Raw genomic sequence first — 8,702 nt, 5'->3', positions numbered from 1 at the left:
ATTGAAAAAAAAAAAAAAAGAAAAAAGAAACAGAATGCAGGCTGGTGTGTGACCCTTCTATATGGGTTATGGAGCATCACAATGCTCGGAGCTGAGATAATCCCCCACGGAGTAATTTCAATCCATGCCCTATTGTGTGAAGTAGGATTTTCCCTTTATGAACTTTCAGATATCTAATAAGCTACTTGAAAACTTGGAAAGACAACTGTAATTAAAATTAGAATAAGATTAGAACAGTGTTTGTTTTCTATACCCAGACATGTTCCAGGCAGTAACAGCCTAATGAAGAGTTTCATGCCCCTCTAAAATATGCTATACTGCCCAGGATTGGTTGTATAGCACCTTTATCATTCTGGTCAATCAGAAGAGACAGATGGATATGCACAACCTTGTGGCTTGTCAGAAAATGTTGGGAGCACTAAGCAGGGAGGTGGATAGTATTCTCTTAAGGGAAATCTAAGGACCCTGATTGGCTGAGAGCATTCCCTGGAGCACTGCAGAGCTTTAGGTTCACTTGTTAATAGACTGAAGCAAAAAGGCAAATGTATAGATGAATTATATTGCCTCACTTGGGGCAACTAGACATAGACTATATTAATAAATGAATGAATATCTTCACTAGAAGTCATGGGTCCACAAACAAAACTAGCATTTTAAAACAAGGAAAAACATTCAGAGCATGATTTCTACAATTCCTTCCTAACTCTTAATAGCAACTGTCTCCTGGGTTATGTGACAAGGAGGGAGGGAACTAAGGAAAGATCTAGGCAGCAGCATATAAAGTAAGTGCTTTGACAATTTTTTGTGCCTCAACCTTAAATAGATAGGTGCAGAATCTCCATCTCCCAAATACAGAAAAAATGTTAAGCCTCTCACTGTATTCTATGTTCAGTGTTTAAGTCCTGAACCACAATTTGCTTTTCCCCTGTCTTCCTGAGATCTGAGACCAAGAGAGTCAAAATATTGAAGCTGGCCTTGAAACTTTGTAATCATAAAATGGTGATGTCTTTATAGAAGAAAAGGAGAATCTCTGCCTCTGCTGGAAGTCTGTGCTGTATTTGGACTAACTTCCTGATGCCATTCTCATGGTCCTCATAAATGCTGCCTTGTCAAATAACTTTTGCTGTTATGGGAAAGCTGGACTCATAATTTCCTGGAAAAAAATGCTATTTGTATTTGGCTTCATCAAATGTAGCATATTTGAAGCACTGTATAAGAAGCATTAGTATTCATCAGGCAATGAGTACTTTTCAGACTCTAGATCAGGGGTGTCAAACTCAATTTCATTGAGGGCCGCATCAGCATTGCAGTTGCCCTCGGGGGGGCGGAGCTGACCAGGGTGAGTGCAGCCTACTGGGTGGGTGTGGATGGAGTGGGTGTGGCCTACTGGGTGGGCATGGCCAGCTCTACATCGTTCGCGTCAAGAGTGCCTGTGGGGGTCTGGGCAGAAGTGGGACAGATCTGAGAGTCTCTGGCAGAAGGGGGTGGGACCGGGGCAAGCGCCAAGGCATGGTCCATTTCTTCATTCCTCACAAAGGGTGACACTTCCCCAGCATGCACCCAGGGGGCAGGGCCAACACGGCAGGGGCTGGTTCCTCGCTGTTTCTAGACGGCCTTGTGGAGCTAAGACTGAATGCGTTTCAGCATAGATGGCCACCACAAAATTGTACATTGGCTCCCGGCTGGCCAGGGCCAAGGCAACGAAGGCCGTTCCCTCATTGTTTCCAGGATGGCTTCATGGGCCACATGAAACCACTTCGCGGGCCGCATCCGGCCCCCAGGCCTTGTGTTTGACATGTCTGCTCTAGATGTTATGGTAGAGTTGTACATTATCCTTATGTAGGTGATAGAATAAAGACAAGCATTTTCTACAATAGCTTTGTAATTTCTTTGCCTGCGACATTGGTACTATCAGAAGAAGCTGTGGTAGCTTTTGTATTATACAATTTGTACAAATTATCAGAAATGTGCTTCAGAAAAAACAATGATTATGGTGCACATGATCTCAAAATCAGTTATCGTACCACTAACTAGATGTATCAAGACAGTTGAAAGTGACATACCTTTCTTGTGCCTCAACATGTTATTTCATCCATTTTACATGAATCCCTTTACCCAAAGAGATGGGTTACTATATTAGCTGCTTTCCCACAGGAGGTAGCTTCTTAAGTCTTCAAATGTAATAGGTGAAAACCATCTGAAATCTCATTAATTTTAAATATAACTTATTCTGATGACTCCTCCGAATGATTCCCCAGATACCTCTCTAGATGTCAGCTCGGGACAAGATGAACCAGTTCTTGGCAAGTCAGGAGCTGAGTTAATTGATTGCTCTGAGCAGCAGTCTGGAAGGGATTTGGCTGAGGCTCTAGCTGGGTAAAATATGCAGTTGCAGATGGCAAGTGAGGAGGAGGAACTGCTTCCTGCACCTGATCCAAGAACATATTGGGCAGATAAAAGGCAGAAGCAGAGAAGGTCAGCCAGACTACTTGAGAGGAGAAAGCATTGCCCTTCTTGATGCGCTGCACCGGAAACTGGCTATTTAGCACAGCAGACAGAGGGAGGTGTGTTGGGAACATCGTGTTTGTTTCCTAGCTGTGTGTTTCTGATCATCTTAATTCCTGTCTTGCTTTGGATTGACACCGTGGTTTGACTTGAATTGTGCCTTGGAAATTCTGAACTTTTCATGACTCGTGAACTCTCTTGTGTTGTGGATTTAGCTTTGCCTGGTGGATTTATTTTGTTTGAGAAACTTTGAAGTGCTTTGTAGACTTTTTGCCATTGCTCTGTGGACTAACATCGGTTTGCTTGTGACTGGACTTAATTGGGACAGTTCTGGATTTGTTGGTGAAGGACATTGCTGGGGAATATTAATAAACTCATTAAATCACAGTTATGTGTCTCTGTATGTGAACGAGTGGGGCAGTACACTTATAGATGTCTATTGAAGTTACTGATTATATCTGTCCCCTGGATATTTCATTGACAAGCATCACTGAATTTTCATCAGGTTAACTAGCAGGATAATGGATAAAATATATCCAGTCACATCTGTCATTTTTTATATAGTCTGGGGTTTTTTTTAAAAGATGAAGGCTGAAAACAAACATGCTGCTTCACTGCTGGTGCACAAAGCAAGACTTACATCAATGCACTCTACATAGATCTTTCCTGAAAGACCCTTCAGAAACTATAGCTGGTATTATACTGCTATTGCTCAAGTTGCATTGGATACTGTTGGGCTTCTGGATGCAATTCAAGGTCCTGGTTTGTATGCTATGAAGCCCTTCATAACACAAAATCAATATATTTAAGATCCAATAGGATTGGCATGCCCTAGAACTATTTATTAAGCAGTGGCATCTTTTGTATTCCAAGAAACCTCCTCTATATATGTGTTTGCTCTGTGGAACAGTATCCCACCCAAGATCTGGATGGCTTTACTGGCCTTTAGAAAGGTCCTAAGATCTAGCTCTTCCCTCATACATTGGTTGAATATTGCATATTAGTATTTGCTATTTATGGTATGTGAATTATTTTTTATTGTGGTATATGTGTTTATGTATGCCTTTTATGTATGGCATGATGAATATGTTGTTTGATGCTTGTATCTCACCAGCTGCTCAGTGTTCCATGCCAGGTTGGTAGGCATATAAATAAAATAAATAAGTAAATATCTGAGCCCTGTTACTTGTAGTGATGAAGGAATCTTTGGGAGACAACTTTTATTAAGACTAAGTTTTATGAATCACAAACATCATTATCAAAAGCTTGAGGAGGACATATTCTGATTTTCTACAAACATTATGTGCATATCTTAATTACTTGTGTTCCATCTTCAGACAAGGTTTTCATAAGCCTGTTCCTTCATTTTGTGAGGGATGGTGAAAGGCTAGTGAAGCATTTTCCCCATGTATTTAATCTATTTAGAGAAGATTGCTAGTTCTCACTTCCTTCTGGTCAGATTGAAAGCCATATGCAACACCTGATACTTTGCACATAACTTGGTTGGTTGGTTGGTTGGTTGGTTGGTTGGTTGATTGGTTGGTTTTCCAGTGGAATTACTTTGGGTCTCGCAAGCCTTAGTCATTTCACTTTTCATATAGGCACAGAGGAGGTGGGCAATACAAGCTAAATAACAATAAATTTCTGAATCACAAATATCTGCATACGTCAGGTGAGGAGGTATGCTCCTTTATTGTCCACCATAGATAGTGAACACAAATTCCTATGTAAGCTTATCCATTTTCTTTCATCCGTATCAAAAGTAGTCCATAGTTCTTCATGCATTGTTCTTCCTAAGCATTGCTTTTCTCGTCATCTTCTCCTTCAATTTTTCCCTTTCTTGCATTATTAGCACATTTCTCTATGTCTTTATCTACATATGTATCTACAATTATGTCTATGGCTCACTTTCATATAAGTTTCATTCCAAGCAATGCATCAGTATGATGCATTCTGAAATGTAACAATTCTGATTATTCAAATATTGTGCAATTTTAAATATCTTGTGGAGCACAGAGTTTCACACAAATATTGGTTGTCACATATAACCAGGAGCTGTGGTAGTATAGTGGTTAGAATGCAGTATTGCAGGCTAATTCACCTGACTGCTAGGAGTTTGATCCTTACCAGCTCAAGGTTGACTCAGCCTTCCATTCTTTTGAGTTCAGTAAAATGAGGACCCAGATAGTTGGGGACAATATGCTGACTCTGTACACTGCTTAGAGAGGGCTATAAAACACTATGAAGTGGTATATAAGTCTAAGTGCTATTGGTATTGTTATATCCTTTAGCTAGAGAGTCATCATTTACAGCTAGGCTATGGCTGAAGTGAATGGAATGATTACAAAAATTAGGATGAAACCTGGGAGGAATCAGGATTCTCTGAATCTTTGCTCCCTGCATTGTAGTGAGATGAGTTTGGAACTAATTTTCTTTTTTGTTTTACTGTCTTAAATCCAACTTAGAGCTTACATTACAAGGCTTTTGAGTTTTCTGCCTCAAATGCTTGAAAATATTGGATTAGGTGGATTAAAACAGGGAGGGTTGAGGGCAATATGTTATCTTGGAGGTCTTAAGTCAACCAACTCTGTCTTAAAAGATTACTAAATAATATTTTCTCTCCATGTTATAAACCATTAGCTGACAATCTAACAGTTAGAACAAAGGAAATAACAACAGTGAAATTCAGCAAGAGCTGCTTGTTTTTAACTTTTTTATAAAACAATGGAAAGCTCTGTTTCATGACTCAGAAAGTTCTTTAAAACAGTAATTCATTCAATTGGATACTGTCAGGACCCGCTTAATACCTCATCCCAAGAAAGCAGAACTCATAGAAGCAAGCTCTTCCAAAAGGAACTTTTATTAGGAGAGGCTGATACCAGGCATACTAGACAGGATCTGAGGGTTTCCTGCTCAGATCGGTGATTTAAAGTGTTCCCAAGCAAACTCCACCCCATAGTTCATCTGGACAGTTCAAACTGGCCAATTTCCAGGTGTTAAGTCCATCATGGGAAAGGGAAGGTAACATCAGGCCGGTTCTGGTTGGAACTGCGATGGTTAGGCAATTCTTCGCACCTTCTCTTGAGAGTGGAGAGTTAAGCCAGTTGCCGCATTCCTTTCTACCTCCCCCTTTTCTAGTTGACAGTTTAAGGAGAGGAGTTTACAGAGAGAAATAGTCCAGGAAAGCGAAGTGTTACATTGTAGCAATAGAGGAAGCTAAGGCAATAACCCCACCATCATTCCCCCCTCCCCTCTAGGAGTATGGCAGAACCCAGGGAGGGAAGAGAATGGAATTTGGATCAGAGGAAGAAGCAAGGGAAGTATGAAATCAGACAGATATGGGTTCTGTAGAAAACTGGCAAAGGTTATGGGAAAGAAATGTTAAATTAACTAAAGCAGTGGCATATAAAGAAAACTTATGCAAAATATTTTACAGATGGCAAATGACACCAGTGAGATTAGCAAAAAATCTTTTAAAATACTTCAAACAAGTGTTGGAAATGCAAACAAAGACCAGGTACTTATTACCATATCTGGTGGACATGCCCTAAAGCAAAAAGATTTTGGTTAAAAATACACTTATGGTTGGAGAAAATGAAAAAAACAAATAAACTTTAAGCCAGAATTATTTTTGTTAAGAATAATAGGAGCAAATTATGAGAAAGACTGTATATATTTAATTCTACACATACTAACTGCAGCAAGAATTGTATTTGTCCAACATTGGAAAAATGAAAATTTTCCAACTGAAGAAGAAATAATTAAGAAAATTTTAGAGTGTGCAGAAATGGACAGATTGACTTTAAAGGTAAAAGAGAAAGAAGACTCAGTGTATTTTAGAATATGGGGTAATTTTTGTCAATGGCTAGAAGAACGAGTTAGAGAGAAAGGAATTTGATAGGTAATTTTGAATATATATTAGCAAGAAGAAGACCATCGAGCGATTAATTAATATATTGTTCATGATAATTAACTATTACTCATTTTTTTAAACACATGAACCCAGACATTATGTATTTGCTAAATATTGAGAATGTTATTTAAAAAAACCCTAACCTCAATCCCAACTCCAACCCTAACCTTAACCCAAATCCCAACCCCAATCCCGACCCCCCCTTATTCCTTTTCAAGAGTTCTTCTTTCTTAGGAGAACTGATTGAGACAGGTCCTTACATTAGGCAGGATTTGCAAAGTGGTCAACTCAGAGGGAAGACCCCTACCACTGGGATCATGCAAAAGATGTTGAACCATGGTGGAAAGAGAGGAGAAGGCAACCTTGGCCCCTGAGATGGTTGATGGTCATTGGAAGTAAAGAAGACTGGGAGCAAAAGAAACTGAGATGGTTGATGGTCATTGGAAATAAAGAAGACTGGGAGCAAAAGCCAGGAAGGTAACCCTTAAGTGTGGCAGACACCAGCTGTGGTGGAAGCAAGAGATGGAAAGGTCACTCAACCTCAGCGAGGAGGACAACAAGAGACCAGCCCGATTCAACCGCTTCCTCAAGCAAGCCATCAGCCTGATGGTGGAAGCTTTCAAATCCCTAAAGGAGGAGGATGAAGACCCATGCCGGGGCTTGGTGGCCATGGGGATGGCAGAAGAGGAGTGCCGGGAGAGCAAGGTGGCAATCCCAGGCCCATTAACCAATGTCTCAGAGACTGCGGAAGCCATGGTAGTGGCTGCTACCCCAGCACGAGCCATCCCAGCTGTGGCTGACTGGCACCGGGCCAGGTGGAGGAGAACTCATCCGGCTGAAAGTTCCCACCCTTGGGAGTGAAGTACGATGGGGCACCTCAGCAGCTGGGATTTTTCCTAGCCCATATCCTGAGCTACATCGAGGAATATGGCCAAAATATCCCCAGTGACAACAGACGGGTGAGAGTCGTAACCATGGCCCTGGAGGGAGCAGCAGCTTGATGGATGATGACCATGCACAACTCCTCCAACCCTGGACTGCGGAACTTCAACTTCTTCATGGCTGCTCTGAGGAGGAGGTTCAAGGACCCTTTAGCTGACTGGAAGGCTAGAGAGCACATCAAAACAGTGAGGCAAGGTCATTGCCCAGTAGCCGAGTATATGGAGGAATTTAGAGACCTGGCAAGCCAACTCAACTGGCTGGAGGATGTCATTTCAAAGATGGGCTGAACGACAACCTGTACCATGTCTGCATTCCCAGAGGAGACCCAGACTGACTCCATGACTGGTGTATCCGAGCCGAAGAAGCTGAGATCGACCAAGCCTGAAGGCAGCGACACCTGGGGCAAACCTGGAAGCACTCCATCTCAGGGGAAAATTGGAGGTAACAAAATCAACCTCCATGACACCATGCTCAATGACTTGCTTCAAGGAGGGGCATCAAGTTGTTGAATGCTGTTCGAAGACTCCGGAGTGAAAGCCCAACCGAGCCAGTGGAGGGAAACCTAGGAAGACTTGGCAGCGACCCAAAGAAACTGCCACGAAGAGTGCTGAGGTCATTGAGGTCCCATCCCCCAGAACCCTGGGGGATGGGAACTCCGGCTCCAGTTGGAAAATCACCTGAGCCCCTGACAGTGACTCCGAAGATGAACCCCTGGTAAGTAGACCCATCATGCCCCTCACCAGAATCATAGAACTATTTAGCCCAGGGATGCCAAGAAAGGTAATCCTGAAGGTCCTAGTGGACTCAGGTTGCACCTGTTGCCTCATAAGCCCAACCTTGGTGGGGAACCTAGGAATCCTGGTGAGGAGGCTGAAGAAGCCAATTTAATTTGGCCAATTAGATAGATTCATCACAGGGGGGATTCCAGCCACCCTTGCCACCCAGCCAATACAACTCACAATGGGGGATCACACTGAGACTTTAACTTTTATAGTAACCCCAGGCATGGAGTGGCCCTTAATCTTGGGGATGGCATGGTTGAGGAAGTGGAATCCAAGGGTGGACTGGAGAACCAAAAAATTGAGGTTCCCAAAGCAAAAGCACACTGCCTGGGGTTGAGAGTGAAGGACAAAGAGAAAAGGAACCCTGGAGATAGTAGCAATGGCAAAAGACTAGGGATTGGAAATGGTACCCGAAGAATACCGGGATTTAGCTGAGGTGTCAGCAAAAAGAGGTCCAAAGAGCTGCCCCCAATCTGCCCACCGACTATGCCATTGAAATCCTACAGGGAGCCAAATTACCCAAGCCAAAAATGTACTCAATGACCCCCCCCAATAACTAG

Source organism: Protobothrops mucrosquamatus, unplaced genomic scaffold (genome assembly GCF_001527695.2).
Source record: "Protobothrops mucrosquamatus isolate PMUCROS unplaced genomic scaffold, P.Mucros_1.0 scaffold590, whole genome shotgun sequence".
Taxonomy (NCBI): domain Eukaryota; kingdom Metazoa; phylum Chordata; class Lepidosauria; order Squamata; family Viperidae; genus Protobothrops; species Protobothrops mucrosquamatus.
Note: the sequence above shows the minus strand (reverse complement) of the source record.